Here is a 9438-nt window from a genome sequence, read left to right as displayed (position 1 = left end):
CTGAACAAACGGAGACAGTGGAGCAAGCAAAGAAACGCATCAGACGACACTCAGCTTCCCAAAAGACAGGAGACCCCCCCACACATGGGGAAGAACACGGCTGAGGGCCTCAGGAGGGTGAGCATTTACTCTCCTGAGCTCTCGTCGGAGGCAGAGAAGGCGTATGCTGGAGCGAAGTTCAGCGAGCCGCCCTCGCCCAGCGTCCTCCCCGAACCACCCAGCCACTGGGTGGGAGAAGGTGCTCTTCAGCATACAGCTGTGCAGCAGAACTGCAGCAAAGAGCAGATGTCTGTGCACCTCAAAACCCTGTTGAAGGTCCGAGCAGAACCCTGAGTTTGTAAGGAAAGGAAAGGACGTGACGTGTGGCCAAGTATGGTGACTCATACTTGGAATTTGTGCTCTGCATTTAACCCATCCAAGTGCACACACACAGCAGTGAAAAGTGAACAAACACACACACACACCATGAACACACATCCGGAGCAGTAATGGGACACTTCAGAAAATAATATGGACTGGTAACGTCCCGTTCAAGAACTTTTTTTTTTTCTCGAGTCGATTCTGAGCTTAGTTTTGAACAGCTGATGGCGCTGCATGCTTTAGAAACAGCCGTCTCTACTTGTTTCCAAATCCGTACACACACTTGAACCTAAAATAGTCATTTATAAAAATTCAAGGTCGAAGTGAATTACAAGGGTGTTCACAGTGGGCTGTGTTTACATTAATCTCATGTTATAAAAGCATTCTGAGCCGAGGTGAAATTACAGACTCACCCGAACGCACAAGAGCTCTTCTTCATGAGTATTTGAGTGTGCGGATAAAAACTAATTTGATGAATCGCATACGATCATCATGCGCATCTGGTCAGTAAAGCCGGTTCTGTGATTAGTAGTAAATCTCCATCACGTGCTTTCAGATGGAGCAGCATTTACTACACAGAGCTGTAGTTCTCTAACAAGCTACGCAAAAAAAAAAAAAAAAAAAAAAATGGCAGACGATATAATCGTTCGATTATGAAATCGAAGAAATCGTTTGCGATAATGACTGCTGTTTGCGTAGCTTTTCAGTGAACTACGGCTCTGTGTGTAGTAAATGCTGCTCCATCTGAAAGCACGTGAAAATACCACATTTAATAACGTGTTTTTACTCCAAACTCACTTCATAACGTCAGTCGAGTTTTTGAAATAAATCCTTCTGTAAGATGATGTGGCTTCTTACACATTCTAAGCAGTGATAAAGGCTATGTTGATTAGCATTGCATTATTATATGCGACCTTGGACCACAAAACCAGTCATAAGGTTTCAGACCTCTGTTGTGTGTGTCTTGTGTTTCCACGTGCTCCCTGTGTTTCCATGCCCATATTTGGTTTGTTTCCTGTCCTCATCCTATGTGATTATTAGTTAATTCAAGTCTAGCCATGTTTGATGTCTGTGAGCTTGCCTTGTCCTGCCCTGTCTCCATTAAAGGTTATTATTTGAGTTACGTCCTCGCATGCGTGTTCCTTGTTCCTCGCTGCTGTGTGCACCATGACATAAGGGTCAATTGAAATTGAGATCATCTGAAATCTCAATAAAATAAGCTTCCCATTGATGTATGGTTTGTTGGGATAGGACAATATTTGACCGATTTACAACTATTTGAAAATCTGGAATCAAAAAAAATTGAAATATTGAGAAAATCGCCTTTAAATTTGTCCAAATGAAGTTCTTAGCAATGCATATTACCAATCAAAAAATACTAAAAAAAAAAGTTTTAATATATTTACAGTAGGAAATTTACTAAATATCTTAATGGAATATTATCTTCATGGAACTTAACATCCTAGTGATTTTTGGCATAAAAGAAAAATCTATAATTTTTGACCCATACAATTTATTTTTGGCTATTGCTACAAATATACCCCAACGACTTAAAGAATTAGTCCACTTTCAAATTAAAATTTCCTGATAATTTACTCACCCCCATGTCATCCAAGATGTTTATGTATTTCTTTCTTCAGTCAAAAAGAAATTAAGGTTTTTGATGAAAACATTCCAGGATTTTTATCCAAATAGTTAGCTTCAATGGACTCCAAACGGTTGAAGGTCAAAATTACAGTTTCAGTGCAGCTTCAAAGGGCTATAAATGATACCAGACGATGAATAAGGGTCCTATCTTAAAAAAAAAAAAAATGTATATGCTTTATGCTCGTGTGTTCTGCGATGTGCCTTCCTGACTTCACGTAATATGTAATGACGTTGAAAAGGTCACGCTTGACATAGGCGAAAGTACAGAGTCAGTGTTTACAAGTTGAACGTGCAAATACTAAGTCAAACGCTGTTTACAAAAAAAAAGTTACAACTCAACGAGTTTAAAACAGCGATGTCGGACGATTTTGAACTTGGAGGAGAAGATGAGATGGAGCCTACGTCAAGCATGACCATTTCAACGTAATTACGTATTACGTGAAGTTAGGAAGGCGCATCGCAGAACAGGCGAGCATTTGTGTTTATAAAGAATATACATTCTTTTTTTAATCGTTTCGAAGGGTCTAGATAGGACCCTTATTCATCGTCTGGTATCGTTTATAGCCCTTTGAAGCTGCACTGAAACTGTAATTTTGACCCTCAACCATTAGGAGTCCATTGAAGCTAACTATATGGATAAAAATACTGGAATGTTTTCATCAAAAAACTTAATTTCTTTTTGACTGAAGAAAGAAATACATAAACATCTTGGATGACATGGGGGTGAGTAAATTATAAGGAAATTTTAATTTGAAAGTGAACTAATCCTTTAAGACTGATTTTGTGGCGCAGGGTCACACATACTTTATTACAATAATAATTATAATAAGAACTCAAATAAATCATATATTGTCATAGTCCTGTGTTTATTAGTCATGCTGAATCAGCGAAAGCAGTTAAATCTTCTGTTTATTCAGTTACCGCTATAGGGATTTCCTGGATTTCTTCTGCGGGGCGTATTTTAGAGTTTTTCTGGCTTTCAGATGGAGATTCACTGCTAATTACAGAACTGTGCTTTACTGACAAGATGCGCATGACAAATCGCAGCTTTTGTGATTTATCATGCAGCCCTACTAGAGTAGAGCGCCATCTGCTGTTAAAATGTAAGCTCAGAATCGATTCCAGAGAGAATCGCGATGCATTCAGAAGATCTCAGAATCGATCCACAAATCGATTCTGCATCGATTTATCGTCCCAGCCCTATTATTTACTTGTAATGAGGGTGAAGCTGAGGCTGTGTTAGAATCCATTTGCAGAAGTTTAATGAGGAACAATTCAACAAACCAAATCGTGAGGCAAAAAGCAGAGTCGTGGTCACAGGAAAGAAGTCGAAATCACAGTGTTCAGTCCAATCGGCAAACAATTAAGAGGGTAATCCAGGTGACGGTAAACTGGAAACGGGTGAAGAATAATGACCAACGGGCTTGACGTGGATTCAAGCGTTTGGCACTCTTGATGTATTCTAGATTTTTATGGTCGGTGATAACTTGGAACGGATGGACTGCTTCCTCAAGCCAATGCCTCCATTCTTCTATCGCTGCCTTCATAGATAAAAGTTCTGTATTGCCTACATCATAGTTGTGCTCAGCAGAGGTCAATTTTCTAGAGAAGAATGCGCAAGGGTAGAGTTTACCTGGTTGACCATGACGCTGTGAAAGAACGGCTCCAATCCCGCAATCAGACGCATCTACTTCTAACACGACGGGAAGGTTGGGATCAGGATGCTTGAGAATTGGGGCTGTGGTAAAACTGTTCTTGAGTTTTGTGAAGGCTTGTGTAGCTTCTTCAGTCCACCTGAGTTTTGATGGTTTGCCTTTTAACAGTGATGTTAGGGGGGATGCTATCAGACTGTAGTTACGAATGAAGCGTCTGTAGAAGTTTGCAAAGCCGAGAAATCTCTGAATTTCTTTTACTGTAGTGGGTTGAGGCCAGTCTGTGACTGCTTTGACCTTAGAGTCATCCATTTCGACACCTTGATGACTGATGTTGTACCCAAGGAAGGATGTTTGTTTAACATGAAACTTGCATTTCTCGGCCTTGATATATAGCTGGTTATTCAGCAGGAGGGAAAGTACTGTCTTGACATGTTGGATATGTTCAGGTTCAGACTTGGAGTAAATTAAGATGTCGTCAATGTATGCCACTACACACTGGTTCAGTAGATCTCGGAAGATTTAATTGATGAAAGACTGGAAGACGACTGGGGCGTTAACTCATAGTGCCCCCTAGTGGTGAGAAAGGCAGTCTTCCATTCATCACCCTCACGAATTTTGATCAGGTTGTATGCACTTCTGAGGTCAAGCTTAGTATAGATCCTGGCCTCACGTAGTTGTTCCAGTGCTGAAGGAACCAATGGAAGGGGGTAGCAGAACTTGACAGTCACGTTATTTAAACCTCTGTAATCTATGCACGGCCGTAAACCTCCATCTTTCTTTTCCACAAAGAAAAATCCTGCGGCAGCTGGTGAAGTGGAGGAACGGATAAATCCAGAGTTCATGGCTTCTATGTAGTCTTCCATGGCTTGAGTCTCGTTGCGTGACAGAGGGTAGACTTTGCTTTTAGGAGGCATGGCATTGGGTAACAAGTCAATAGCGCAGTCCCATGGTCGATGAGGTGGTAACTGTGTGGCCTTAGTTTTACTAAAAACTTCACTAAATTCATCATAACAGGAAGGTATCTTAGTGGTTTGAGTAGTGTTAGGGCTTTCGATGCTTGTCGTCAAACAGGGCTTGATGATGGCTGTTTGCATGCAATGGGTTTGGCAGAATCTAGACCAATGGGTTAGTTCACCATGATGCCAGGACAGAACTGGGTCATGAACAGACAACCAGGGGTAGCCAAGGATAATTTCATGTCTGGGGGAGTCAATAACGTAGAATGAGATGGTCTCTTGATGGAATAGTCCAACAAATAGTTGAAGTGGTTGGGTTTGGTGGTTGATGCCATCTCCTATGAGGGTGTTGTTAACAGCAGTGATCTTGATGGATGGAACACAGGGTTGAGTGGGAATGTTGAATTTGCTAACGATGTCCTTGTGGATGAGGTTCAGGGCAGCTCCAGAATCAATCAGTGCTGTTAAATCAATGAAAGTACTTTAAGTAGATATCCGAACAGGAAAAGTCAATGATTTGGTAGGGAGGAAAGAAAATAGTTCAACACTCACCCGGGTAGTAATCTTGGTGTTTCTCCGGGCTTTGTGTGGACATGCTATGCTGTGGTGGCTTGTTTCACCACAGTAGTAGCAAAGATTGAGTTGGCGTCGTCGAGTTCTCTCCTCTTCAGTGAGTCTCGAGAACCCCAGTTGCATGGGCTCCTGGCTAGGCATTTGAGGAACATGGCAGAGCTGGTGTGTGACTGGAGCGCTGACCTGTGATTGCTGGACAATTTCTCTCTTGGGAGCATTCCTCATAAGGTTATTGATCTTAATAGCGAGAGTTATATATTCAGTAAATTAACAGTTTTCACCCTTGCAAGCCAGTTCAGTTTGTAGGTTGAGGTTCAAACTTTGTCGAAATACAGCCTTTAACGAGATGTCATTCCATCCACTTTGAGCAGCGAGCGTTCTAAAGTCGATAGCGTAATCTGCAGCGGTGCGGTTACCTTGAGACATATGAAGCAATTGTGTGGATATATCCTTGCCCTCAGCGGGATATTCAAACACATCATGTAACATTAGACATTAGCAGAGTTGTGGTCACAGGCAAATAAGTCAAAATCACAGTATTCAGTCCAATCGGCAAACAAACAAGAGGGTAATCCACAAGACAAAAATCCAGAGAAACAGGCTATAAATCATACACGTAGCAAACAAAATAAGACAATGGAAACGCTCGGTAAGGCAGTGAAACTGGCAATACTTCGCAAGGTCTGTTTGGCCTGGCCATGCTTAAATGGCTGCCAAACAGGAAGTGATCACAGAAGCAGCAGAGAGAGTGGTACCAGTCAGTACTCGGGCGAGGGCTCCCTCTGCTGGCGTGGCGTTACATTACTAGGCCAGCTTCATGTCCTTCCAAACCTGTATGATTTACTTTTTTCTGTGGAATACAAACGATGATGTTCTGATGAATGTTAATAACCAGACCATTTTGTTTACCATTGACTTGCACTGTATAGACCAAAAAATAAAAAAAAAACATGGTTAAAACAGTAAATGATGACTAAATTTACATTTTTGGGTGAACTATCCCTTTAAATATGACGAAATGTGGAAGTGAAAACACAGAGACATTTAATGTGTATATTTTATCCATGTTAATTTACCTGAAAAAGTCAAATTAGATTTGTTACTGAAGCTCATAATCGATATCACGATTTATTTGCATTCATGTAACACCAGTATGTGTAACGTTTTGCACAAGAATGAAAAGTGTGTGAGCTATTTAAGAAAGTGTCGGGCAAGAAGTGCAGCATGTCAGCACTGACAATCGCCATGAAGAACTGGACCGCTAATGGCAAGAAAGTGGTGTTTGTTTGTTTGTTTTTTACCTTATATTGAAGCACTGTGGACCGTAAGCAACTGCCTATGTCAGTCTTTGAGTAATTATATTTTTTATGCAATGCATATTACTAATCAAAAATGAAGTTTTGATATATTTACAGTAAGAAATGTACAAAATATCTTCATGGAACATGATCTTTACTTAATATCCTAATGATTTTTGGCATAAAAGAAAAATTGATGATTTTGACCCATACAATGTATTTTTGACTATTACTATAAATATACCCCAGCGACTTAAGACTGCTTTTTTGGTGCAGGGTCACATTTATATTTGTGTTGGCATGTCATGTGCAGGGCTCCGTAATTTTGCACGTGTTGGTGTTGGGATGTTAAATTCTTTAAAACTAATTTTCTCACTGCCTTTCAACATCATTATTTTTTATCATCGGCATCAGTTCAAAAAGAAAAGACAAGTCGATACAATAATCATTTTTTATCTTTTTATTCCACACATGATGAAATAAAGAGTTTTGGCCCCATCATTTTTGTGTGTTTTGAGACTAGAGGTTCATTATTGGTCTGTTGATGCAAGTTAACTGGGTTCAGTATTTTTGGAAGTTGAATTGCTAATTATCATGGCTTATTTTCACAAAACAAATTATATTAATGTCTCACTTTACATGCTCCGCACTATTTTGTAGCTGTCTGAGTAGTGTGTTTAAAATAGCAGCCTACATGGAGTATAATAAGTGCACAGTGTATGCCATTCAGATTCAAACTCATGAACTGAAAGCCCAGGGCTGAATGCAGCTTTTAGGCTCCATGCAATAAAACACATTTTTACCAAACCCTGCATGTTCTTAAACATATGGAGATATGTTTATTGACATTCTTGTATCCTTATAGTGTACGTGATCATTTTATTCAAATCATTTTATGGATCTCTGTATCCTTATACGATACCACTGGCTCTCAGTACATTACTGCAGGCTTATGGAGTATAACTGATGTATGATTTTACTAATGAAATTACACTGACAAATCAGCCTCCTAGTCATTAAAGTCAGCACGAAACAACGTTACAACTTTGATTATGACTGTAAATCATGCAAGCAGTTCAGAAAATAATTCAATTTAATTTTGAAATCAATATAGAATAATTACTTAAGATTTCAAATGACTTCAAAACACGTTAAATTCTTAACCTTAATGTCCTCCTTTCACACCTAAAGCCAATATCCTGACCTTCAAGCAAATGGAGATGAATGCAAAACTTCTGAATAACTTCCACAAATCCGACTTGTGATGCAGCTTCTCGTTTGGCTCTCAACGAAGGTGGTCGCATTTTTCTCTCCCTCTCCTCCCCTTACCTTCCCTTCCCTGCTTTGCTCTCTCGTCTCGTCTCGTCTATTGTCTAATACTTGAGAGACTGTCTCTGCACTGCTCTCCAAACTGAAAAATCATGGATTTGATCAACAGGTCTCTCAACGCAATTGACACCATCTTCTCGACGAGAAGTTTAGGTTCGGAGGAACCTGATTGCCCCGGCGGAACATTCGCAGCTGGATACACGATGGATGCATGGGAAAGGTTCTTTCCGTGGAGGACACTGAATATATCTACCTATTCGGAACCATGATAACAGGTCTTCTGCTGATTGGATTAGGCTTTGCCCTGGGTTATCGAAAAATTCAGGAAACGGGTACAGCTGTCAAAAGCCTCACAAGGCTGCCCGTCATGATTGAAGCAGTGGGCAGAGCGGTCAGCACTGAGACTGAGACTATTAACCGCGATATGGATATCATCACGGAGAAGCTTACGGCTTTGAAAAGAAAAATTTATGGATTTGGAGACCAAAATGGACAAAGAGAGTTGCCGTGAAAATTGGAATACGGCTACTCGCCCCAAGACCAAACAATCTTATCTTCTTTCGGCTCTCTCACACCAGCACTGCTTCGGCCAAGGTCGCTGTTGGAAAAACAATCCCGGGAAGAGCACTGCAGTGAGACGCTCTTGCGTTCCTCCCCGCTTCCACAGACACCTGCGGATTGTTGACTCTGTCTGGGTCCTGATCAAGGCTGTCTCCATAGCAACGTGCTGTGTCGCTATCACATTCTGCGGACTGAGACAACTTGATTTGAATGCCAGCGTGGCGGCTCTCCAGGCCTACAAATGCATACATACACACACACATACGCACATATACAACACTTCATCCCCGCTGACCCTCAACACTGGTGCTCCTCAGGGCTGCGTCCTCAGCCCACTCCTGTACTCCCTGTACACACATGACTGTACAGCAACACACAGCTCCAACGTCATCATCAAATTTGCTGACGACACAACGGTGATAGGCCTGATCACTGACAACGATGAGACGGCCTACAGAGAGGAGGTGAGAACCCTGACTAAATGGTGTCAAGAGAACCACCTCTCACTCAACATCGATAAGACCAAGGAGCTGGTGGTGGATTTCAGGAGACAGAGCAGAGAACACACACCCATCACCATCGACATGACACCTGTGGAGCGAGTAAACAGTTTCAAATTCCTCGGTGTTCACATCACTGAGGATCTCACATGGTCCGCTCACACAGATGCAGTGCTGAAGAAGACACACCAACGCCTCTTCTTCCTGAGACGGCTGAGGAAGTTTGGAATGAGCCCCAGCATCCTCAGAACATTCTACACCTGCACTGTGGAGAGCATCCTGACCGGCTGCATCACCGCCTGGTTTGGAAACAGCACTGCTGGCAGCCGCAAAGCTCTGCAAAGGGTCGTGCGAACTGCCCGTCACATTGTTGGAGGTGAGCTTCCCTCCCTCCAGGACATCTACACCAGGCGGTGTATAAAGAAAGCCCGGAGGATCATCAGTGACTCCAGCCACCCGTCCCACAGACTGCTCTCTCTGCTGCCCTCAGGAAGACGTCTCCGCAGCATCCGATCCCGCACTAGCCGACTGAGGGATAGCTTTTTTCCTCAGGCTATCA

This window comes from Barbus barbus, assembly GCF_936440315.1.
Source record: "Barbus barbus genome assembly, chromosome: 24".
Taxonomy (NCBI): domain Eukaryota; kingdom Metazoa; phylum Chordata; class Actinopteri; order Cypriniformes; family Cyprinidae; genus Barbus; species Barbus barbus.
The sequence above is the reverse complement of the archived record's forward strand: the minus strand, read 5'-3'. Positions refer to the sequence as shown.